The sequence below is a fragment of the Lissotriton vulgaris genome, chromosome 8 (genome assembly GCF_964263255.1).
Source record: "Lissotriton vulgaris chromosome 8, aLisVul1.2, whole genome shotgun sequence".
Taxonomy (NCBI): Eukaryota; Metazoa; Chordata; class Amphibia; order Caudata; family Salamandridae; genus Lissotriton; species Lissotriton vulgaris.
The window spans coordinates 1,402,567,684-1,402,592,841 of NC_141696.1; the positions used below are offsets into that span (position 1 = coordinate 1,402,567,684).

The 25,158-nt window shown below is 41.3% G+C and overlaps 1 protein-coding gene across 2 annotated transcripts in view; it reads right to left on the minus strand.

Moving 5' to 3' along the window:
* Nucleotides 1–24,744, minus strand: part of ERG (ETS transcription factor ERG) — a 454,845-nt gene extending 430,101 nt beyond the window's left edge. Inside the window, exon 1 of one of the 2 annotated variants that reach the window (XM_086935417.1) lies at nt 24,645–24,744. The gene's annotated coding sequence lies outside the window, so the exon portion shown is untranslated. Of the gene's footprint in view, nt 1–24,640 lie in introns of both variants that reach the window. The other variant, XM_086935419.1, reaches the window with a different exon arrangement.
* Between the last annotated feature and the right edge of the window lie 414 nt (nt 24,745–25,158).

The following is a 25,158-nucleotide window of genomic DNA, read 5'->3' on the forward strand; positions in this document are numbered from 1 at the left end:
CTTCAGTGGCAGTGTTTTTGTTTCTAATTTATTGCCATGGTGTTTAGAATCTGATATGATAGCAGGATGCTTTCTAGCAGCTCTTCCACGTGAAGCACAGGGCGCATGTCAGGTTTATCAGTTCCTATCTGATGCTAATGGCAGTAGAAGTTCCTTTTCGAGTGGTCTCTATGTTTTTTTCTTCTCTGACTGCTTCTATTTCTTAGCTTAGCATTTTAAACAGTTTTCATGAAGTTGTAATTGTTTTGGTATGCATGAAATGAAGTTAATTTCTAACTGCACTCCTGTATGTTATTCTGGTGTGTGTTTTAATTGAGGGCTACAGTTATATTTGTAAACCAACTTAGCCCATATGTGCTGGCTTACTAGTTTGTTTTCAGCTCTCTTGCACGTTGTCATATTTGTAAAAAGTGCTCTTAAAATAATGCACCGCTCATCCCCTCAAGCGCAATGAGACCCTCTGGGTGAGTAGTGCGCTATACAAATGATTGAACTTGAACTTGAACTTATCTACCTCTCCATCTACTTTTGCAACCCTATTTATCTGTTTGTCTATCCATCTACCTTTGCAACTCTATCTATCTTTAGAATTCTGTCTGTGCAGACCTCTCTGTCTGTCTGTGCAAGCCTCTCTGTCTGTCTCTCTGTGCAAGCATGTCTGTACATGCAAGCTTTTCTGTCTGCATGTCTGTCTGTGCAAGCCTGTTTGCCTGTGCAAGCCTTTCTATTTGTCTGTGCAAGCCACTATATCTGTCTGTCTCTCTGTACAATCCTCGTTGTCTTCTAAGTTCCTCTTTCTGGAGTGCAAGTGTAGGAGTGAGATCATGAAGAAGGGGTCCCAATTAGGGTGGGCCTATTTGTTTTTAGGCAAATAGTAAGTGAATTCCATCTACTTTAACTGGGAAGGCTAAGGGGCTGAGAATACAGTTAATATAAGTTCTCAGTACCCTTTTTAAATGTTGTCTTTTATCAATGTGGCTGTGTCCCTGTCTGCATCTTGCCTCCCTCCCCAGTCCTAGCACACAATAAACCATGCCTATTTAAACTCCAAAAGCAAATCTTTCACTGCAAATATTTATTTATTTATTTTATTTTATTTATAAATTACTTGGCCTGTGCTAAACTTGTCTTTTTAGTAAACATTAGACTGCTATTATTTGGCGACTGTTGACAGGAGGAATGCCAAACGGCCTCCCCGAGTACAAACACACTGCACGGCACATCTGTTTGCTCTCTCTGGATTACCCCATTATTACACTGCCTTGCACTCTCCATAAAAAGTGTTACCGCGCTTGCCTTTACCACGCATAAGCCTTAACCACACATAGGCGTGGTAAAGGCAGTCAGCGCTCTAGATTCAGAGCGGATGGGTGGGGAGATTGCATGGAGGAACAGGAATGATCAGGGCGCCCGTTTGTAAGTCGAGCTGGGGCCACGTTTTAGGGTTCAGGGCTAGGGATTAAAGTAGCTTTTAGGGCTGGGGCCAGTTTTAGGGCTCACTGCAAGAGGCTGGGGTCAGAGTAGTTTTAAGGGCTGCGTTTTAGGGCTCAGGGCAGGGGGACTGAGGTTGGGATAGTTTTTAGGGTTGGGGGCTCAGAGTGGGGGTTACGGTAGTTTTTAGGGATAAGGGCGGGATTGTTTGAAGGGCTGGGTCCAAGGTTTTTGGCTCGGGCGGGGGGGGGGGGGGGGGGGGGGGGGGCTGGGGTTTGATCTTTATCACGCATATGCCTTTACCAATCATGCCACTACAATGAAATTCGTTGTAAAGGCATGCATGGTAAAGGCAGTCATGGTAAAAACCGTGTTGTTAAGGCATGCACTCAAATTGTATACATGGTTCCATCTTAAAACCATATAAAACAAGCATTAGAAATGCCTAGCAGTATGGATTATGAATGAAAATGCATTTGTGTCACTGATGAGGTTAGGCACTTAATAAATCCAGTGGCGGTTTGTGACATTCTAAAAATGGCGAGGCACACAGATAAGCTCACTAACACCCACACACACACACACACGCACACACCTACACACACACACACACATACAGTCACAATCAGAAAGAAAGCCTCACAAACACACCCAAACAATCACACAGCGAGTCAAGAAGGCATAAAAGCATAACAATTTCACTTACTTTGCAGTACGTCCTTACGCTCTCCAGTCTGTGGCTCCAACTACTACGAGCATGAGGTGAAGTAGCACAGCAAACAACACCTTATCCAATCCAAACGCTAATCAGAGCAGAGTCTGGATTGGCCGGAGCAGGCTGCCTCAGCGCTTCGAATGGCACTGGGGACCTGTGCCTGCTCTCCAACCAAACTGTCTCAGACAGCTGAGTTGGGGAGTTTAAACTGCGCATGTCGGTTTGGCCATCATAAGGTATCTGGCCAAACCAACATGCACACTTCAAAGTGAAGGGGCCACTCGTCATTGCCTCCAATCAGCAGCAATGACACACTGGCCTCACCCTGCCCTCTCCATTCGGCAGAAATCTGAAAAAGTACAATGGTAATTAAATAACTGTTATTACTATTTTATTTTTCTACGCTGCAAGCATTGTGAGGAGGTGACGCTTCTCCACTTGTATGGAGGCACCTCCACTGAATAACACATCACACAATTAGTCTTTTACTCGTCATTACACTCATTTATCCATTCATTCACGCACTGATTAATTTTTGCACTCAACAGCTGACACGACCTTAGTAAAACACACACAAACTGAACGTGTGCACGATAAATTAACATAATACAAGTAGAAAATGGTTGTAATAATGAATCTGAACATAGCAGCGGATGTCCATCTTGCAGAGGTATTGTAAATTGTCAATCATTTTTTTAAAGTTCTCGCATGGCCACCACGTTAAAGCAAATGTGTTGACCATCTTGAAATGGTAACACAATGAAAGAATATGGACAAGAGCCTTCCATAATGGTTTCCTGGTTTAAAGGAAGTGGCCACGTCAAGACATTTTCAAAAGTAGTACGCCAATCGCTTTGGGGTGCTGTCTGGAAGGTTTCACAGTGATATGTCAAGCTAGAGAGGAGAAAAAGGGGGAATCAAAAACGCATTTTCCCCATGCAATTTCCCATATGGGTTTTGAACACGACTACAGCTCGAACCACTAAAGGGAATAACATTAGATTTGGCAGAAAGCTTGTTCTTGGTCCAGAAACATCTCTTTTGTAATTTGGTGCAATTCCTTTCTGTGGTTTTGGAGTAATGGAAAAAGAAATATGCATATCTAAGGACACTCATCCTCCGCGGATCTGACAAATCTCTTAGTGAGTTCCGATTGGCTGCCAACACTTCAACCAGGAAGTGTTGTCAGCCATCTTGGGACACACTACTGAGTCCAAGTCACAGATAAAGACTGCAAGTTTGCAGAGGATCCGCGCATCCGCAGTAACATTTAAAAAAAACAAGTTAGGGTTCCTGGGCTTATTTTGTATATGCCCCCTGGGTCGGCCAGGTCCCGGGGGGTGAGTTAAGAATTATAATGGGGGAAAGGGCGCATGTGGCCCCACTCCCCAGGCCAAATTCGTAACTGTAACTTGTGCCCTAGGGTAACTATAACGCTTGCCATGCACTGCTAATTCCCCACATATTACATCACTCATCTTCTATGACATGCTGTAAAGTTATTGATGAAAAAGCTGTGGATGGTGGGGGCATGAGTTATAGTGACCTTAGGGTACGATTTATAGTTACTCAAGATCACTCTAACTATAACTGCTGAATTTGTATGGTTTTGTATGACAAATATGAACCTAAGTATCTGTAGCCTTTGGGGTTTTTTAGTGAAAAATTATATACATATAAGTACACACACCCACATATATGTATGTATGTATGTGTGTGTATATATGTAGATATATACACATACACACACATGTATGTGTGTGAATATATACATATATGTTATATATATATATATATATTATATTTATATGATAGACAGATAGATAGATAGATAGATAGATAGATAGATAGATAGACAGACAGACAGACAGACAGACAGACAGACAGACAGACAGATAGATAGATAGATAGATAGATAGATAGATAGATAGATAGATAGATAGATAGATAGATAGATAGATAGATAGATAGATAGATAGATAGATAGATAGATAGATAGATAGATAATTATTTTCTTTGTTACAAGATCCTGGCAGACAGCTAAGAGACTCTACCAATAATTATTATAGTGCCAGTCTTCTACCCGCTAGGGTTTTCCAGAGGTGATAACCAATACCAAAATCCTTCCCTACAAAGTTGATCTGTGACCATTCATTTAACAAAATAGCTATCTGTAGGTTTTAATACAAAGCGATAACAATCCTTCCTTAAATGACTGTGACATGTGCATTTTACAATCAGTATGTCAAGCCTACTGCGTTTAATATAACTTTTCATATAGCAGATCAGACCTATAGCATCAGAAATATAGAAATATTTTTTCGAAGTGAAGCCACCAGGCCTCTAGCTGTTATCATTGGTTTGTCACTGTAACCAGCTACCTGACCTACAATGTTGAGTATAAGCATTCCCACTATGCAACCATCGGTATACCATTATAAAATTGCACTTCTCAAAACAATATAAAATCCCTATAAATAGAACCTATTAAGATTAACATAGTGCAAATCGTCTATTGTATGACCGGGCAGTTCGGGCTGGACAGTTCCGATTGGGGAAACAATTGCATATAGCAGGGTCCAAACTGAGGTGACATAGTGTGCAAAATAACAATGGGTTGGGATGCAGCCCGAGTAAATACCAGTGGCTGAAATTAATTCAAGTGTTCCATCCATGAATCATTTTGTATACTTAGTTGTTCAGGTGGGTCAGCAACAGCTAAACCCTTGCCTACTAAGTTAATTTTAGAGGTGTCATGTGACAATCTGCCTGCAGGCTTTCACACAGAGTGGGAACAATTCATCCTTAAAGTCTATTGTGTCTTACACATGCTTTTCACAATAAGTAAGTAAGGCATGTTTGGATGTTCATAGCTATCCTTCCAAAACAGATCACCCGTCAGGAAACTGACCTAATTTTTACCAGTGGCAATGGCTTGCCGCTGCATACAAAACACACACCTACTCCGGTGCGCATCAACTGGCACAAATGATGCATATAGTTGTAAAATTATGAATATTTACAAAATTGTAGTTGCCAAAACAATTTACATAAGCCTTTCAATAGGCCTAGAGCAAGAATCACCACAGGGAAATTCTGCTCTCAGAGTCTGTTGCTGACCAACACCAAAGCCTTCTGTGAGATTACCTGTAATCAAATACCTTCTACAGCCTGTAACATAATGTGACAACATCCACAGTTAGAAGCTTATTGGATTTACCATATACATTTTACAAATAATAAGCCAGGCCTACTGCCTTTATAATAACTTAATAAAACACCAGACTGATGGCATCTTGTATAACTTTTCCCTGCACACGAATCAAGACTGTAGTTGTTATTGTTGGCTTTTGACCATAACCAACTCAAGCCTATTGTACTGCGCGTAAACTTTCCCAAAAGGCAACCATTAGGCAGAAAGTCATAAAATTGCAAATGTATACACAATTATAGTTGTCATTGCAATATATTATCTCTTCTAACAGGGCTTAACAACCGTCTCACAGTGCAAATCTTCAATATCCTTGGCTTGCCAGAAGGGGCAGCCAACACTACAACCCTTTCCTACTAAAGTAATCTGTGAGGTTCCATATAATAATCACAATCAATATGCCGGGCTTCCTGCCTTCATCATAACTTTTCAAAATAAACAGATCAAACTTCTGAAATGTGTCACTGCTTTTCCCAGTTAACTGATAAAGGCTTTACCTTTCATCATTGGTTTGACACCTTCCCTGACATTGGCCTATTCAAGTGCAAAGATATTGTCAGCCATCATGCATACAGTTATAAAATTGCAGACAGGTAGAAATATTTAGCTTGCTTACTGCCGGATTATGCCAGACTGCAACTTATTTGGGGGTTCAAATTTCTGATAAACTAAAGAGCATAATTTAAAATAAACTATGACGCCCCAGCCAAAACCACGGGTCTATTATTAAAAAAGTGGCACAAGATTCCCTTAAACATCATAGGCAGAATCAATCTGATCCGAATTATTATATTGCCAAAAGTTCTATATTTATTTCGCTCTATCCCTCTGGCTCCCAACAATTTTTTTAAAAAAAAATTGGATGGCATATTTAGCAGCTTTATTTGGGGGTATCGTAAAGCTAGGCGCTCAATGGCTTTGTTAAAAGGGTCTCTATATGTATGGGGGTTAAACTTTCAGGACTTTAAGTTATATTTTTGGTCAACATTTATAGAACGTTTTCGACGCCTAATTAATTTGGTGTCTGCAAATAACCAATTTTATTTTCTTACCTTTATGTTAGACATGGACTATAATATGTTTTTATGGAGGGTTAACAATTCCAATTACTTTAAAAGGGTCAGGTTTAAGATCGCTAGGGACTTAGTTAAAATATGGCGGAATATCCTGGATTTCTGTCACACCTCTTTTTTTCACCCTAAATTACTATTGTGGGGCAATCCGGGACTTCCGGAAATCTTTAGTACTGGCGCAACAAATACATGGTCAGTACACGGCATAAGAACACTTGGGGAGCTTTATGGAGCACATGGATTTTTGAGTTTTGACACATTAAAAATTCTCTATAAAGCAACCAACTGCATGAGATACAAATATATACAGATACACAACTTCCTCATCCGAAAGATGAAACTCCTTAATATCTCGGATTCGGATATTTGGGACTGTATATATTTACATAAAAATAAGGGGTTAATCAGTGCTGGATATAAATGCTTCAATACTTACCAAAATACTGCATGTAATAAAATAGCGGAAAAATGGAGCAAAATGTTAGATAGTAACATTACTACTGCGATGATTAACACGTCGTTGCGTAAAAATATTAATGCCGTCTCTTCATCTAGTCTAAGGCTGCAGCAATTTAGAATGACTTGTATGCTCTATCATACTCCAGAACGAATTTCCAAATGGGCTGGGAACCCATTATATAATAATGACCGAACTAAATGCCCCGGGTGAGCACTAGTAGCAGCGGATTTGGTACATATGCTGTACTCATGCCCAATGTTAGTAGAATTCTAGAGAGCCTTGGGTAAAATAATTAATCAAAAACTGAATTGCCTCTTTCCACTTACAGCTTCCTCAGTCTTACTAGATATTAACACCACTAACACCCTACACAAGGCTATTATCACTATTATGCTGTCTTGCACCAAACTTACAATCGCACGTGCCTGGATTTCCCCAAATCCCCTGATAATCATGGAGTGCTCGGCTTTGTTCAAAGAAATTCTCGGTATGGAATCTTCTTTAGCCAGACTTAGGCGCACAAAGTCAATATTGAGGTTTGAAAGGATCTGGGGATCTCTTAATATTTGATGGTTATCTGTTTGTCAAAACTTGCCCCCTCGTCCCCTTTTTCTTTTTTCTCCTTTTATTTTATTTTCCTTCTCTTTTTCATCTGGAAACACTCTTTACCAGCAATGTCTCATGTCATATAAATTTACCATGCATTATACTCTGAATTACTCTGAAAATGCTATTTTTGTAATGTTTATTCTGTTATCGCTGTATGATTTTTGTATATGTTATGGTCGTTTTGTAAATGTAAATGTTTTTCTGAGTTGCAATAAAAAAAAAATATTTAGCTTACAAAAAAATGTACAATCACACTTAAAAGAGTCTAACTAGAATGATCACAGTGAAAACCCCCAGGGTTTGTGAGATGCCATTGCCAAAACATTTGCCTACTATGGCAATCTGTGAGATTACATTTAACTAAATATCTATTGGCAGGCTTGAATATCAAGTAATAACATTCCGCACTTAAATGCCTATTGACTTTAACATATGCTTTTCACAATAGGCATAGTGACTTCATCATAACATGCCATAATAAACAGATCAGGTCTATAGCTATGCTATTTGGCTTGCTGCTGTATCAGATCAAGATTTACCACAAGTCAAAATGTGCCATACAAGCAGTCCTTTCAGTGAAAGCACACAAATTTGCCCTATTAGAACTGACATCCTTACCGCAGTGTTTCCGTTGACTTTTTGACTTTACTCACCTGGTTTGAGGAACCTGCTTTGTTGGCATTATGACTCTGCACTCTACCCATGCTAACCAGTGCTAAAGTGCTTGTGCTATCTCTCTTAAACATAGTGAAATTTGCCTACATCTCGTTGGCACATTTAATGAACTTATAAGTCCCTAGTCAACCGTACTACATGTACACAGGGCCAGTAAATTAAACGCTACTGGTAGATAGCAGCACTCATTGTGCCACCCACTAAAGAAGCCGTGCAAGATGTCTTAAGCCTGCCACTGCAGCTTGTAGTGCAGTTTTGAACTGCCATTTCAAGCTGACAAATTAATCCTTTTTTACCAGGTCTAAACCTTCCCTTCTAATACTTATAAGTCACCCCAAGGTAGTCCCTACCAGCTTGTAGGACATGTGTACTTAAATTGTAATTGTTCTAGCAATGGAAAACTCCTAAATTAGGGTTTCACTGGGCAAGTACTTTTTTGTGGAAGCACACAGCTTCTGCCAAATCAAAACATGTACTCTTGGCTTCCAACATGTGGGGTGAGTCAAAACCTCTCTCTTGTTGATGTTCGCATAATTGTCTGGTAACAGCTGTACTGTCAAGACAGACCGTAACAATCAGAGACCTGAATTACAGAGAGCATGTCCACCTTCTTCAAGGGAGGTTTGTGGAGACTTGAGAGTCTCTCAAATGCACTCAGGGGCCTCCTGTACATTCAGCGTCCACCTCCAAAGCTTTCTGTGAAATGCTGTAGCACTATTAACTTAGTGCTCTCTGCGTTGCTATGTGCTAATTTGCAAGGTGTTGGACTTGGCCCTTTCTGCAGGGTCATCCCCAAATTTGTTGCCTTAACCCTCCTGTTTTTTAACCCAGTTTGTATTCGCTTTTAGGATTCTGTGCACCTTACCGCTGCTAACCAGTTGTGCTTACATTCTCTCCTTAAAAAATAATAGAAGTCACTACATCCTATTGGAAATCAAGCCTCAGGTTCCGGGTTGGAATTATCACCGGAACTAAGGTACGTTGAATTGTCTTGAGTGACAACGATTTTCCAATTAAGAATCGCCGCCTTACCATATGCTTACTCAAATCCCTCTTTACTCGTAGGGACTCGAACATCAACGAAATAGGTATTGTATCCCCATGATACCCATATATCTACTCTGATCACCGTGGAGCACAGCTTATATGTATTTGTTAGGGCCACAAAACTTTGCAGCATGAAGGCGTTATTTTAAACGACACACTAACCATTTATAATGGATAGAATCTAATTTATAACATTACAATTAATCCTCCTATACAATTAGCTCAACTAGCAAATGCAGTTGATCAAATCCTCTATGAAATTTACACTAGATTCCTCAATCCACCGATTTTTCTCTCATTTAATACTGTTATGAATAGTTTGATGAATGCACACATGAGTTCCACCTTGCACTACATTATGTACTGCAGCACCTATATTTGTATTCTCTCTTAGCCCTGAAGAAGTCGCAGGTTCATCCCTGGAATTGACGAAACACGTGTTGGCTAAGAATGAAATACACTGATAGGGGTGTATAACGACACCATCCTAAAGAATTGAGAAAATAAAGTGACATCAAACTCGGTAGAACATGACTGTTGCACTTGATCTTGTATTATTATATGTATCATTTCAGCGTGTTCATGGGTACAGTGTTCTATGCTTCCCAGAAGGACTGCTGCCCCACTGACCTGCTGCCTGCAGAAGCCACAGGAACAGGTCAGGTTTCCAACAAACTTGAACCCCGATGCAAGGACTTCGCATCGTGCAGCACAGGCCATCGGAAACACCACTGGGCAATGCATCCCCAGAGATGGATATCTCCTCTCCAACGCTGCCCATCAGAACCATCGCGGCACAACGCATCTCCATGCAAGAACATCACATCGCACTTCGCTGATCCCGTGGAACAGCCACTGCACTTCACATCTCCTCTCCAGGGCCTTGCATCATCCACCTCAGAAGTGTAACCCATCATTAACACAGAACTCTGCATCTCTTCAGGTTTTAAGGTACTCTTGTTCAATGGACCTATGTGTCATACAATGTCATACATTCACCCCATTACAGAGATCTGGGCCTAAATCCATCGTTTGCAGCCATGTCAGACCAATTGGCTGTTCCACTGTTTTTTCTTGTGTATAGTTTTATAGTGGTAACCTGGCCTAAAGGCATCAGAGTGCTTTGCGTGAGCCCCAGAACATCTTACCCACTTTTTAATGTACAGGAGGATGGGATGGCGCCAACATTCGAACGTTGCTTCCAGTTCCAAAGTCAGCAGCTCAATCCACAAGACCACTTTTACTCCACTGACTCTACCTGAATTCAGAGGAGTCCTTAACCTCCATATAATGAATATGAAAAGGCCACTTCAATAGTCTCAACTCCACATAATGGAACACCGCAAGAAATGCAACTATGTTTATAATAACCATTTCTATAACTATAATTAAGGTGTGACGTGCTCTAACTTTACTTCTCAGTCGGGTTTGACCATGTGGGCACTTCAGTACTCACCCCCATAATTCGCTTTAAACTTTTTTATAAAAAAAATAACCAAATTGTAAATGTTCCGATATGCTATTTGATGCTTTGTCCGACAGCCAGGATGTGCACCGCTTATCCTCCTGACCCGGCCTTTTTTTAACAATACTCAGGTCAGGTTGTGGTTTATGGTGAATTAACCCCTTAGGTACTGCGCACGATCTGTGGCCGACGGCACCACTACTTCCGTAGTGCTGCCGTCGGCCGTTGAACGTTCGACCTCACCTGCGCAATGGAACGTCCAGCACTGGAGCTGGACGTTCCATAGCAGCTATGAGGTTAAGTAAAAGCAGGACAGCGCAACAATCACATTGTACAATGCAGTCCTAAAGGTAATATAGAAAGCTACCGAGCGAATGCCTAATACTTGCAAACTACTTTTAAAGCATGGGAAGAAAAATAAAATTCTGCAAATCCCACTTAATAAACAGGTCTTAAAATACTCTTTTTGCTATTCCGTTGTATCAGAATTTTGAATCCCTGTTAAGTGTCCTTCATATACTTCTATTATTGTACTGCTTCAGATTCCATGTACAACTTCTGGCACCTGCATTACCAACGTATGAACTTTTAGAGAAATGATACAGCTGTGAAAACATCAGGCGGTTGAAATGAAGCAAGTATGTGGTTCTTCATAAATACAGTCTTGTATTACATGCAGCACTGGAAAGTAAGTTCTCCATCAAGCAAGCAGTCACACATGGGGACTGATGTTCAAAAGCTAAGCATATGTATGTTACCAATAGCTTTTTATCTCAAAGAGGGAATAGGCCTTTTTTTAATTAATGAAAACGTCCAGGATACTTAAAAATAGAAGCACTGTCTGCTGTAGTAAAGCACATGTTGAGGATATAAGTCACCATTAATCATACTTTGATATCCAAAGCCTTTTTTATTTAAAAGTCAAGGAGCTGTGCCAACAGAAACGTTTCCAGCCATTTTCAAAGTCATCGCCCACAAGGCGCCTTAATCAGAAGAAATAGTGGTCTTGGCACTTAACATCGACAGTGCCGGCTACACGGGTGAAAAATGCATTTTGAACCCATTTAGCTAAACATCTGTCTCCACCTCTGGAGAAAGGTGGAGGAAGAGAGAAGAGCACTGTTAGTTCCTACCAAAATGTGACTTTTCTATACTAGGGGGCATATTTGCGCGTCCCTTCGCGCCCCTCTTCCACCATGCAACATGGTGCTAGAGAGACGCAAACTAAAAACGAGATTCCTGGAGGCACGCAAACCCGCCTTGCGGGCCCTCAGTAGCTTCATCAATCTTGAGTAATGCAAGGCCGCGCATATAGCTGTGTTGCATTACTGTGTGCCAGTGAGACGTTTCCGTGGGTGTTCCCATGCAACATCCATGGATTTTAATGCATTTCCAGATTTACCAGAAGTGGCAGACTTGGGAATGCGCCAAAACCTACGCCTCCCCTGGTGAGGCAAAAGAAGGAGACTTATTTTCATTTCTTCTTGTTGCTTCCTCTTTCTATGTGTGCTGCATTCTGCAAACACATTGAAAGAGGAAAAAACCTCAGGGGATTGTTTTTGTGCAGGAAGGTGCCCCTTCCTCTACAACAACAATCCTCCTTACAACGCAGGCACCCTTGCACCATTGTGCAAGAGGGCCTGTGTTGGCGCTAAGCAGCCAAAAGAGCACCAGCGCAGGGGAATGATAGGAATGTGCTGCTTTGAATTAAATACAGCGCAATGCTGCCCTTTCCCTGTCATGCAGTTCAGCATCGAAAGGTTACTTGCTGCGCTGCACTGTGTGACTTGGCCATAAATAGGGGCCTAGGTTTGTTGTCGTGTTGGCCTCGCTTTCAAAAAAGGAGCACATTCTCTGGTCTTCTTGACAGGCCCCATAGTGGCATCAGATAGTAGAGAACTTAGACCCTAGGCACTGCACAGTTGTCATTGTGTGATGGGTACCAACTGCCCACCTCATAAATACTAATTGCTTGGGTTCTGTATTTACTGGGTATGAAATATTCGACCCATTCTTTTTTACACCCATCAGGATGGGGAACATCATGTTAGCTGTCCTTGGTATTTGCCACTGCGAGGTTGGCCGACAGCCAATGTACCAAATTTTGTGCCATGTTTGACCTAATGAAAATCATCAAGGCAAAACCTTTTAGGATGCTCAATTTGTGCCAGGGTTGTAACAACATTTTTGCTCCAAATAAGAGTTTGCTCCTGAAAAAAGATTAGCACCAGCCTCGGAATCTGAGGCCAGATGTACCAATGCATTTTCTTCTCTTAAGCTCTGTGATTTGGTAAATCGGAGGCTTTGCAACACAAACGTTTGGTTTTTTAAGATACCAAATCCATTAAGAGATTTGGTAACATGTTACTGAATCTCTAAATTGGTTTAGGAAATCTTAAGGAATCGCTATTTGGATGAGGCATGTTTAGGACATTCCTTCTAAATAGCGAGTCTATACAGTAAGTATTAATGTTTTGAAACTAAAATGCAATCACAAACATTACTATTTTTGCCAACACATCAAAGGAGGTGGTAATCCATTTACAAATGAGAAGGAGTCTGCCTGGGACCCCTTTCCCTTTGTGAATCCGAAGGAATATTTTTACAAACTTGTCTATTTTTTTGCAAATGCATCCTGTTTTCCTTTAAAGAAAACAGGCTGAATAAAAAAAAATGTTTATTTAAAAGCAATGCCAACATGGTGGTCTGCCTACCCCAACAGGCCACCATCCCTGAGATGGCAGCGTACCGTAGGGGGACATTAATATTTATGAGATAGGTCGAATTGCAGTCCAGTGCGATTTGGTGAACCAACCTATTAGTACATAGTTCAGTTGACAAAATACAGTTGGATTTCCGCAAATTGCAACCACTTCTACTAAGTTCAATGTACGCTAAATTGGGCCATAGTCCTTTATGGGATGTTTTTTGTTAACCTAGGTGAGCCAAGGCTCACCGGGTTGAACAAGAGATTTGTCCTATGACAATCTGCTGATCCATCTGACCAGCATTCTGGTTGCGCAATAAAGATTGAAAAATAATAATAATTGTTATTATTACTTCTACTACTATTATTATTATCATTATTATTATTATTAAAAATATAAAATGCAGACCGCACCACAGAGGTAGAGAAATGCTTCGCACAAAACAGTAGGATGCATAAAAACAGGGAACAAAACAGAGAGGTTCAAACTGCATACGTATAGATAAACCAATTCATGAAAAAATAGGAGGAGTCAATAACATATACCTGCTCCAACAGTATAAAGGGATGGGTCCATTAATTATACCATTTCAAGAGTCGTCTGAACAGGTTGAGTTTTTAGAGCTTTATGGAATATTAGTGTTTGAATTTCATCTGAGTAGTTTAGGGAGACTAGTTCAAGTTCTACAAATACTAAAGAAACTCCCAAAGGCATAGTTTTAGGAAAAGTGAGGAATGTCAAAGGGCTGGTGTCATACAAATCCAACCACGTAAACCCAATTAATCATGTTAGATAAAGTATACATCAGTGTCAAGTTATGGACAAACAACTGGGGTTTATGTCAATATTAAATTTGTAACACTGGTAGTGTACAAATACACAGGGTCAGATCTATCGCACCTGCTGATGAATAACATACAGGTATTGTGTACCAAGTCCATGCATACAGAAGTGGCATAAATCAGTTTATTTTCATTTGGCAAGGAAAAAAGTGTCCTAAAGCGTCCCTTATTTATAATTAAGATGGCTCTGTGTGTCATACTGCCAAAACACTAATCCAATTTGGCAGCCTAGGATTGATCTTCCTCCACTAGGTTTTCGAGTACAAAAGATAACTATGTCTGTATGACTTTGTCAGTTTTTGGCTCTTGTAGTAAACAATGTTGGATATAAAGGATTGACATTTTAACAGTACGTTGCAAAGTCCTGAAGTACTGATGACTTTCGAGACCAAAATGTCGACGGGTATTCCACATTGCCTAAGAACCCTCTCACAGTGCCTTTTTCATTGTAGTTAAGAGACCTTTTGGACACTTTTTTCCTTGTCAAGTGCAAATACACTAATTTATGCCACTTCTGTATAATTGGGCTGGGAACACAATAATTGTGTGTTACATTCATCAATGAGTGCGATTTATCTGACCGGGGGTACGTGCACCCCAAATGTTTGTTCATAACTTGGACTAAGTGTTTGTATATTACCACTGAAGAACTGATGAGACCCTTTGGTACCTATGTAAGAAAGACACAAGCTCCTCAGACGAGAATTGCTTCTTGTCTTTTGGAGGATTGCCATCTCCAAAAAATAGATTCAGCATGGTCTCCTAAATCCCCTCTCAGACTTTATAGATTACTAATTTAATAAGTCAATCAGCTCTATTTTCTCAAACAAAAAGATTACAACAACCTGGCAAAAGAATGACCAACAAAGTGGAGACTGGGCTAGTATTTTATGATCGAACATCAGCCATCAACCATTTAAGAACTTGTCTTCCAAATGAAATTATATCACAATAAAGAAAGAAAAACAGTAGTTACTTACATTATCCATATCTGATATTTAAAGATTAGAAACGGTAAAAACCATAGCGGGCAAATGTGGTAGTCACTCTGTCTGGCAGCAAAAGGTAAAGTCAATCTAAAATCGAAAAATGTAGAAAGGACACTGGCTAACCACTTACATCTAAAAAAAAGTCCAGAACTAGAGTTAACACACTTCGAGGCATCAATTACACTTCCTTTGTTTTTCTTTTCGAATTCTATTGGCTTTTTTATCTGTATGTATTAAACTTTTTTAAACATTTTTATTGATAAAGAGATAAGTATGTGAAACAAATATCGTCCTGCTGTAGAATGTCGTGTCAGCACTGCATTTAGTGGAGGGTATGGATGGAGGGTGCAGTTATAGGAAAGTTATAGGAACATTATAGAAAAGTTGTGTATGCTTTCTTGAGCATGTGAGAAAATCACTGATACACATAAAAGGAAAAACAAAATTGGCATATGGGAATAGAATTAAACATTGGTAAACATATGCCTAATTTGATTTAACTTTTTCTCATATAAAGGCATGTTTGAAAAACAGCAAACGCTTGCAATAGTACATGAATTGGACATTTAACATTTTGGAAATCTCCTAATATATATTGATCATGCTTTCAACTCTTTCTGGCTAGCCAAATGCATATCTTGGAAAAACTGCCATCGTTCATATTGCTGAATTTATAAAAAAGAATATATCTTAAAGCAAATTTATCTGCAAACATACTGATAAACTACACACAAAAATGTACACTTGAAAAGTGGGCCAATGATTGTGGCAGGATAGGTGTCACATGCTCGTTCACAAATGAATATATCAGACTCCCAACGCTCCCTTTACTCCCTTTACTCCCTTTCATCAAGTTTTGATTTGGTACGGATTTCATGGAGGGGAGGCTGCAATCCATTTGAGCATTGTGAATCCAGGTACATTAACACCTGTATGGAGCATTAATGTTGGTGTACATTACTTTCGCCCTACTCCTAAAATAATGAAATCTAATTTATTTTCCCTTATTGGCTGCTGAGGGCACGTGAATGGAAGTGGACGCAGTGGACGATGCTCTTAGAGCGCTCCTCCTGCATGCGCTTCCATCTAACAAAGCCTGAGCGACATATAAGCTGATATGTACTTGTATAGGCAGATTTGTGAGGAGTGGTTTGTTTCTCAGGGTAGCCCGGGAGGAGATTTAAGAATTCTCCCCTTTGCATTTATGGTTTCATTGACACAACACAATCTAATTTGTCTATGGATGATGAACAACCACATAGTCTAAAGTAGAAGGAATATACTATTATTAGAACATTCCAACCACTGAGGTAAGAATGTCTTAAAAATAAACACAGGGCGACAGAACGAAAAGCATTGGAGCAGAAGGTCTATGCCAGCCATTTTTAGCCCAGAGCCACTTCATTGTCTCCGATGGAGCGTTCATCATTCTATTGTTCTAAGTAGGCGTTATAGCATGCTATCAAGGGCTAAAGGAGTTGTTAAAGGCCCAAATTCCTACAACAGGTAATAATAATTGGCACAGTATGAGCCACAAAGGCTATGATGGTCACCTCTGAGGCTAAAATGTTCTAAATCATACAAGGAGAAGCAAAAAGGCCAGCAGTAGAATGTTGGAGCAGGTCTTTGCCAGCCATTTTTGGCCATGAACACTTCAAACTCTTCAATAGTGATCTCAACATTCCAATGTTCTAATAAACATTATTACCCTTCCTAATGACACTCATTTTATTGACCTTGGAATGGTGAAAAGCCTAGGCGGTCTAGTGAAGATTCAAACCTTTGAATCTTAACATGGCGCATAAAACCTGGTTTAGGAGTTCAGCTCACTTATGTATACTATCTGCACCAATGGCACTGTGTGTCTACAGCAAACATGTCCCCAATAGTCAGGCAAATACACTTTTTGATTGATTTTATAATGTTTATTGCAAAGAGAGCAGTAAGGGCATTATAAATAGAAAATGGCGGATGAAGCCTGATTCTTGTTATAAAGGGCAGTGCAACACACGTGCCATATTCTGAACCCTCCCCCTTGTTTTGTTCCCACCATCTGTAGGTTGTGTCACCTAAAGTTACTGTAACCTTCTGTTCTTGTAGGTGCTGTAACTCATACAATACATCTCCTCTGCTTTCTCCATGAGCAGATTGTTTTTCTCCCTCCATCTGGGATTTCATTTACACTTCAAAGGTTCACTTTGAACAAAAAATAACATTTGCTGACGATTTTAAGAGTTCAGATTGAAATGTCCTGCCAGATATAAATCCAGCTCAGTGTTACTTAGGGCAGTAATTGCAGACTGTGCTCAGAAAGAATCTCTCTGGCCCAAAAATATCTCACCAGTTGGATGGAGCGACAGTGCAGTGACACAGCACCTTCCCCTGTCTTTCTTTTTCTGGACGTTTAATCATACCCTTCTTCCTCTGCCCCTGTTTACGCTTTTAGCTGCATCTCAGTCTGACAAATGCTCTCTTTCGGGGTGGTTTGAGGTAATTAAGCATTAATTGTCAAGCGTTTTATCTCCTTTACGCACTCTTTCCTGTGCGCCATATTGTGGAAGGAAGTGGTTTGGAGAGTGGGTGAAACGACGTCACCGGAAGTATAACACGTGCCAAAGGTGAGCAGCATCAGGCAGCTACGGCTTAGGATGTTGAATTCATCATCAAATACTTTATTCGATTTTATTATGGAATCATACAAATTAATATAGAAAGAAAATCACATTATCACAGTTATACATTGAATACACCTATTCTACATGTGACATACAAATATGCATACAAATATGAATAAATTCAATAAAAGAGAGATCATGATTAAAACAGACAAGAAAAGACATCCATGGTCAACATACAGATGAGAAATGAAAAACACAACGTTGGGGAGGGTCAAGGGGAATATATTTATAGACTATCCAAACTCAATACCCCTATTCAAACTGCAGTAAACAAAAAGAGTTGGAGGGTCTGTATGCTAGGTCGCTGAGTCTCAAAGGTCCTTAATTAAGCACCCCTTTTGGATTGCACTAAATCAGACCTAGTGGTCACATGACACGGGTATGTAGTAGATATCCTATCAGCCCACCCATTTGGCGGAGCATCGTCATGTAGGACGTCTGACCAGGGTGGTAAATCTAGGCCCAGATGAATCGGCCAGATAATACACACTACTGGTTATGTTTGTACAGTGTCCATGCCACAGAGTGGTACTGAAAAATTGCAGTGCAAAATAGGGAGTGAGGTAGAGTGAAGCTAAAATGACGGTCAAGGCAAAGAAAAATAATTTTATTGGAGATATTCACCAGGACGTCAGGTTAAAAAGAAGTGTAGAACAGTGTTGACAAAATCACTGTGATACTTTGCTGTACTATGGATTTGGCCAAATCCATAGTACAGCAAAGTATCACAGTGATTTTGTCAACACTGTTCTACACTTCTTTTTAACCTGACGTCCTGGTGAATATCTCCAATAAAATTATTTTTCTTTGCCTTGACCGTCATTTTAGCTTCACTCTACCTCACTCCCTATTTTGCACTGCAATTTTTCAGTACCACTCTGTGGCATGGACACTGTACAAACATAACCAGTAGTGTGTATTATCTGGCCGATTCATCTGGGCCTAGATTTACCACCCTGGTCAGACGTCCTACATGACGATGCTCCGCCAAATGGGTGGGCTGATAGGATATCTACTACATACCCGTGTCATGTGACCACTAGGTCTGATTTAGTGCAATCCAAAAGGGGTGCTTAATTAAGGACCTTTGAGACTCAGCGACCTAGCATACAGACCCTCCAACTCTTTTTGTTTACTGCAACATACAGATGACCCTAGCGTCCTGAGCTCTAAACCCCCATATGAATCCATGACACATATAACGACATTTTCTGTGTAGCTAAAAGTTGCAATTATAAAAGGGTATGTCTAACCTGATAAAAATCAGTAGTTAAAAATGAGGGTTTTAAAAACTTGTGTCAGAGGGTTTTATAAAAAGGGTAAATTAGAAGAATGTGCAAAGTATCCCACTGTGGGTTGGGAAATATTTCTCGCAAGGGCTCCAAAGTTTTCCCTGATATAAATTGTCAAGTAATATTGTTCATGTTGTCCAGCTTTATTCAATCTGAGATAACTAGCCTAGTGAGACATAATTCTTCTTTCAGCCAGACAGCACACCAGAACAAGAGGGGTCGCAACTAAAAAAAATCAGTAATAGTTCATCCCTAGATCTTCTTGTAAGATCTCAGTCGGAGTACTCAGCCCCACCCCTAGGAGGGCCCTATAAAATGTATTCTCTGCCACCGTTATTGACCCTAGAGCAGCGTAACCCCAAATCGTACAGCTAAAAGTTGAGATTGGGATATAATGGGCTTTGTAAATCTCCAGCATAGTGTTCAATGGCTTTTGGGCCAAACAGGAAGAGAAATTATTACCTCCAGCACATGCCCTCTTAAAACTTCCAATGTTCTTTTTTATAAGAAGTTGCTAGTTAAGTCCAGAATCTATCAAAATTCATAAATAAGTACAATTATCCACCTTACTTACGATTTGGTCCTGCACAGAAAAAGTGTCCCTTTTCGTGCTTTTTGGGCCCCAGGACCATCACATGCAATTTTTTACAGTTGACAAGTAAGTCCTTGGTGCCCATAAAATCGACGAAAAGGTCTAAAAGTTGGCTGCAAACTTCTGGTAGTGTGGGCAATTAATACAACATTGTCTACGTGTAAAAGAGCCAGGAGCAGTCTGGCCCTGGCCCTTGAGACATCTAAGCCCTGTACAGAAAGTACCCTCTGTACCCTGCTGGACACCTGATCGAAGTGCTTTGTGCATTTCCCATTGCCATTGTAACAGACTGAAGCCGTCAACCCATGTTGTAGGTCCCTGAGAAAGTCTAGCAGACTCTGTTCCACCCCTATGGAACCCAACTCTGCCTAGAGCTTGTCTCTGTTAACTTTTTTAAAGGCGGAGCTGAGGTCCATGAAGGCAAGGTGAAGGGAAACCCTTTTGGCTCTAATGTATTTGTTGATTACAAGATGGAGGTGAAGATGCTGCTCCACAGTGTCCCTCCCCATGCGCAGCCAGTGCAGGTAACAGTGGGGGGCAGTGGGGCAGGGCGGGGCAGTGCGCAGCGAGCGGAAGTTGACAGACGACAGTATAGTCTACAATGCGGCGAGTGCAAGGTTTGTGGTTTTATTTATTTATTTTCCCTATTCCATCATCTGTCGAATTACCCCCAACGGCCCTGCCACGCCCCACCACTTTTACCTGCACGGGCCACGACTGCCCCTCCCTGAGCAAAACCCATTTTAGATGTCGGACAAGATGTTGTGTTCATCCGCCCAATGAGTTAATCTCTTCAGTATGAACTTGCCTATTACCTTGATCTCAACCTCAATTAAAGAGTTGGGCCTGTAACAGGAAGGTTCATTGCTATACCCCTTCTTGAACATGAGTACAATGATGGAATGGCAGCAGGTAGGGAACAACTAATAGCAGCATTAATGTGTAGGGTAAGGAGAGTAGCCCAGAGATCCCTCTTAGCCCCGGGGGCCTTTCCTACGGGCAAGGACACAATAGCATCCCTAATCTCCTCCCACTGTAGCGTCAGTTTGGCGCCCGAGGAGAGACTAAGTCTTGCCCCTGATACACGGCTGAAAAATGGTCCTCCCAAGCCTGGGCAGGGACGAGAGCAGCTTGATCCACCACCGGACCCCCCTTAAAAAACAGATGATTAACAACCTTATAGAACAGTCAAAAAGAAGGTCCTCCCACAGCTCATTCCTTAGCTACAGCTTCCTATGTTTTACTGCAGCTCTATAACTAGCCCTACACTCTTTTATCTCCCCCGTATCACAAGGTTTCTTTTTTTACATGCCTTGGTACAGCTATTATCAAACCATTGGCATGAAACCTGGGACCCAGACCAAGCGGGCCTGGGGAGGGCAGTATTAATGTAGATACATATTTCATAATACAGCAATAAAATAGTGTGGTGAGGGGCCTCTGAATTCAGATACATCTCTATCTCCGAGAAGCAGGACGCAACTAACTTAATGATAAAATTCACAGGGATAATTTAGTCTCACTTAAATCTACGCCCCTCATCAGATATTTTAACTTGCGCTTGAGTGGGAGAGAGATTCTGCCTGCCCATATCCCCATGAAATCAGGCAGAACAAGGGTTATGGTGAATGGAAATGTTCCATTCCACCAACAGTTAGATAAGGGAGAAAAATAAACCCACAGAGACATACATGTAGTCAATAAAGGAACCAGTGGTTTAAAGAAACTTGCAGGGGCCCCCCTGCAGAGTGCATGGAGAGGGCCCACATGCTCCGGACCCAGTCAGGATCTCTCAGGCCGGCCTGTGCACAGTGCCAAAGGGGGTTATTGGAGCTTGGGCCCCCGCACCGCGGGGTTTGCTGGGCTATTGTTATGTCACTGAAATGAACCTCCTCCAAGACGATTGAAAGTAGGGGAATTATTACCTAAGAGCAGGCTCTCAACACCAGATTATGTTCACCAGACAGCTCAATTCATCAGAACATCCTGTGGATTATGCTTGAGGTGAATTTTGTCCTGAAACCCGCCCTTGTCTTTCCCGCATTCCTCAACAAGAAAGCAACCTCTACAGGGGTGAAGATTAAAATCACCAAGGATCAGTAAAGCTGTACATTTGCTAAGGTGAGTGGTACAAAAGGAATGTAAGAACGTGCTAAGTGAAATCAGCAGGTCCTCAGACTCCTTCCTATGAATTGCATTACAGATATTAATATACACAATCCTTGTATTATTCTTAAATGAGAGAAAAAACCCCCTAGTAAATGGAGAGAAATACCCACAATCTCTTCCATTTTATAGGACAGGTCAAGTTTGACAAAGTTCACTAAGCCCCCACTAGCCTCCCACTGGGGAGTGTGAGGCATTGATTGCAGAGGAGGCATAGCCATCTAAATGAATCCCCCCCTTGTAGCCCATGTCTCCTGGAGACATATATTATCAAAAGGTGCAACTGTCTTTGATCAGTCAGGTTCATTAGCTTCCGCCCGCAAACCTGCTATGATCCAGCACATGACCTGGAGGGCCCTACATGGCGTTTGCCCAGAAGTGGGAACTGTAATATCGAGGTCCCTCCAGTCAATCTTGATCATTCAGTCCACTTAGGGGTTCGTAAAGATTGGACATAGCAAGATTCAACCCTGGGTTTCGAGCATGGACACGAACAGGGGGCTTAGAAACCTCTGCAGAAGAGAACCCCTGGCTAGATGGCTCTGTGATCACAAGTTTATATAAATAACCCAGGGGCAGAACTATAATATGACCGGGGAATACAGGGCCAACTCCAGAGTTCGATAGCACATATCCAGCCCTGTGGGTGTTGCAAAAATTAACTACAATGCAGTTGTCCCCGAAGGATTTGGGGTCACTGCCTATCCAGCCCGCCCTACATACAGTGATCATTTCAACGAAAAGCATCCGTCTAACTTCAGGAGGAGCCCTCCCAGCAAGCCAGTGAACAGCCTTGTTCTTGAGTTGCTGTTAAACTTGTTGGGCTGTATGCAATACAGGCGGGACATTAGCATGAACCAAGACATAGGGGAGCTGGAAGAGGGCAGATGCAAAGTAACAGTGGAAGAAGAACAAACCTGTCGAGTCCCCACCGTAACTTTCTAGAATGGTAAAGGACCTCCCTGTTCTGGTGATGGAGCACAGGAGGATGTTAAAGACCCTGCCCCAGAACTGCTCTAACAATTGTCTCCGTGTAATGACCTTGAGCTCTGGCAGTAATACCTGGGGGATTACAAAAAAAAATGTTTCCTGCAACTAATGAAGCATCCACTTTATCTACTCCTGAAGCAAGTCCTGTGATAGTAGGGGAGTGCTGACTCGTACATTGGGTGTCTCGGGGTGCATTCACCTAGGTGATGTTAGAGTGTTCAAATTATGAGTTGTTCTACTCATGATAATTCCAATCTGTTTCCTGAGGGACTCAACAGAGTTTACTAAAGAGCCCACCCCATCTTCCAACCCAGCGAATCTAGGAAGGAGACTTTCAAGAGCCAATAGTAGTTTTGGTTCCAGGACGCTAGGGACATTCAGGGTTGCACACTAGTTTGTGGCAACCATTTGCCCCTTTTTCAATTTCCTTAAATCACTTAAGCTAGATTGGGGAGAAAGCTTAGGCACCCCCTTTTTACTTTTTGGGATCTAGACCCACCTTCAACAGCCCTCTCCCCCTTTGCTCCCTGAGAAACCACTGGAGCGTTTATGTCTGGTGGAGCAACCATGACTACTGAGTCTGTGCAAGCTACCTGGCTCACTCTGCCGGATGATTCCTGGGTGGTACATGGCAGGACAGTTTTAGGAACTGTAGATAGAGAGTCCCCAGTTGCAGCCAGCAGGCCGGCCTCTGTCTTCAGTTAGTTCATTGTTCTTTTCCACAATAAATCTCTTCAGTAAGGGCCCCCACTGAGTTGTTTAAAAACAACAGGATCAAGCTGCCAGTCCAGTGTCATTTATCACTGGTGTTTCTGGCTTTTGATTTCCTTTTCCCTATTGTGCAAATAGAGATGGGGCTGTCAACTACTGTTCTAACGCCAGGGCAGATTAAACAAAACTAGCCTGATCCATCAGGTATTAGGCCCAGGGAAACTCAATAGGAACACCCAAAATGATAAAATCACAGTACCCTGCTCAGATAAGAACATCTTTAGACAGGAGACAAATTGACGAGAGACTAGAGCCAAGAGGGGTGGCCCAGCCCAGTCTCTTTCAGGCTTTGATGGGCGCAGATGGGCCTGCCCTTGGCCTGGGCTTCGCATGGGCATGGCCTACAGGTGTCCCGCACAGCTGAAGCCCACGATGTGCTTTATGGCGCTAGATGGGGGTTTGAGGGCTCCCCCCCCCCTGGCCTTGCATTGCCACCTCCTAGCGCAGGTTGCCCTAGAACAATGATTCCCTCAGAAGCAGGCTACAGGCAACAGTATTCATCAGGCTAATGATCTTTTCAGTCGTCCAGATTTTTTTAAGGATGTTTGGTATTTTGTTGATTTTCACTAATTTATGGGTGTCTTCAAAGGACAGCCTGTTTAAAACTAAACAATATATAAAATCACATTTGTACAACTATACATGACAACAGACCAGTTTCAGGCGATAGACTTGTGATTTTTGAAGCCAACAACAGATTTATTTGAGCTATTTCCCGCCTAAAATTGCCTCGGTTTCAATGTTAGACAATGGGGACAATAAATTCCCTCCCTCTTACCCTTTTTCAAAATGTTTCCATGTATGACACAACATATAACATATCAGCTTGTAATTATAAAGGAACCAGTTTGTGTACAAATAAAGCATAAACTATTTTCCAACCAAAGCATGCATATTTAACAAAACAAGAATTTCATCTACTTCACCTACTCTTGAAGATTATTCTCTGGGACCACACTGTGACCTTGAAACAAAGACCTCGAATCTGAGTAGTTCACTTTTGTCTGTCATACATTTTTTGTTCTTTGGTAAGCCTGCAGAAGTGGGTAGAATAAACATTGTAAAGATGTCAGAAACATTTTCACAGCTTACCCATGTAAGTGTTAATATCGGTGAATACAATATCAATGTATGCCATGATATATGCACTCATAATAACATCAACAAAAGTAAATGCATTGTCAATGTACGCCATAATCGATGCACACATAGCGATGTCAATAACAGTAAAAACTATTTTGATGTACGCTATGACAAATGTACTCATAACGAGAATATAGGTAAATAGGATATCAGCGACTACCATGTTATATGTACACGTAATAACAAAGTTGCATCATTGCTGTCGCATTCACCCGAGATGACCTCCCCATCAACCCAGAGTCGGAGATACGTGGTCAGACCCAGACCCAAGCCTACCGAATGATAGGTCACAGGTGGGGTT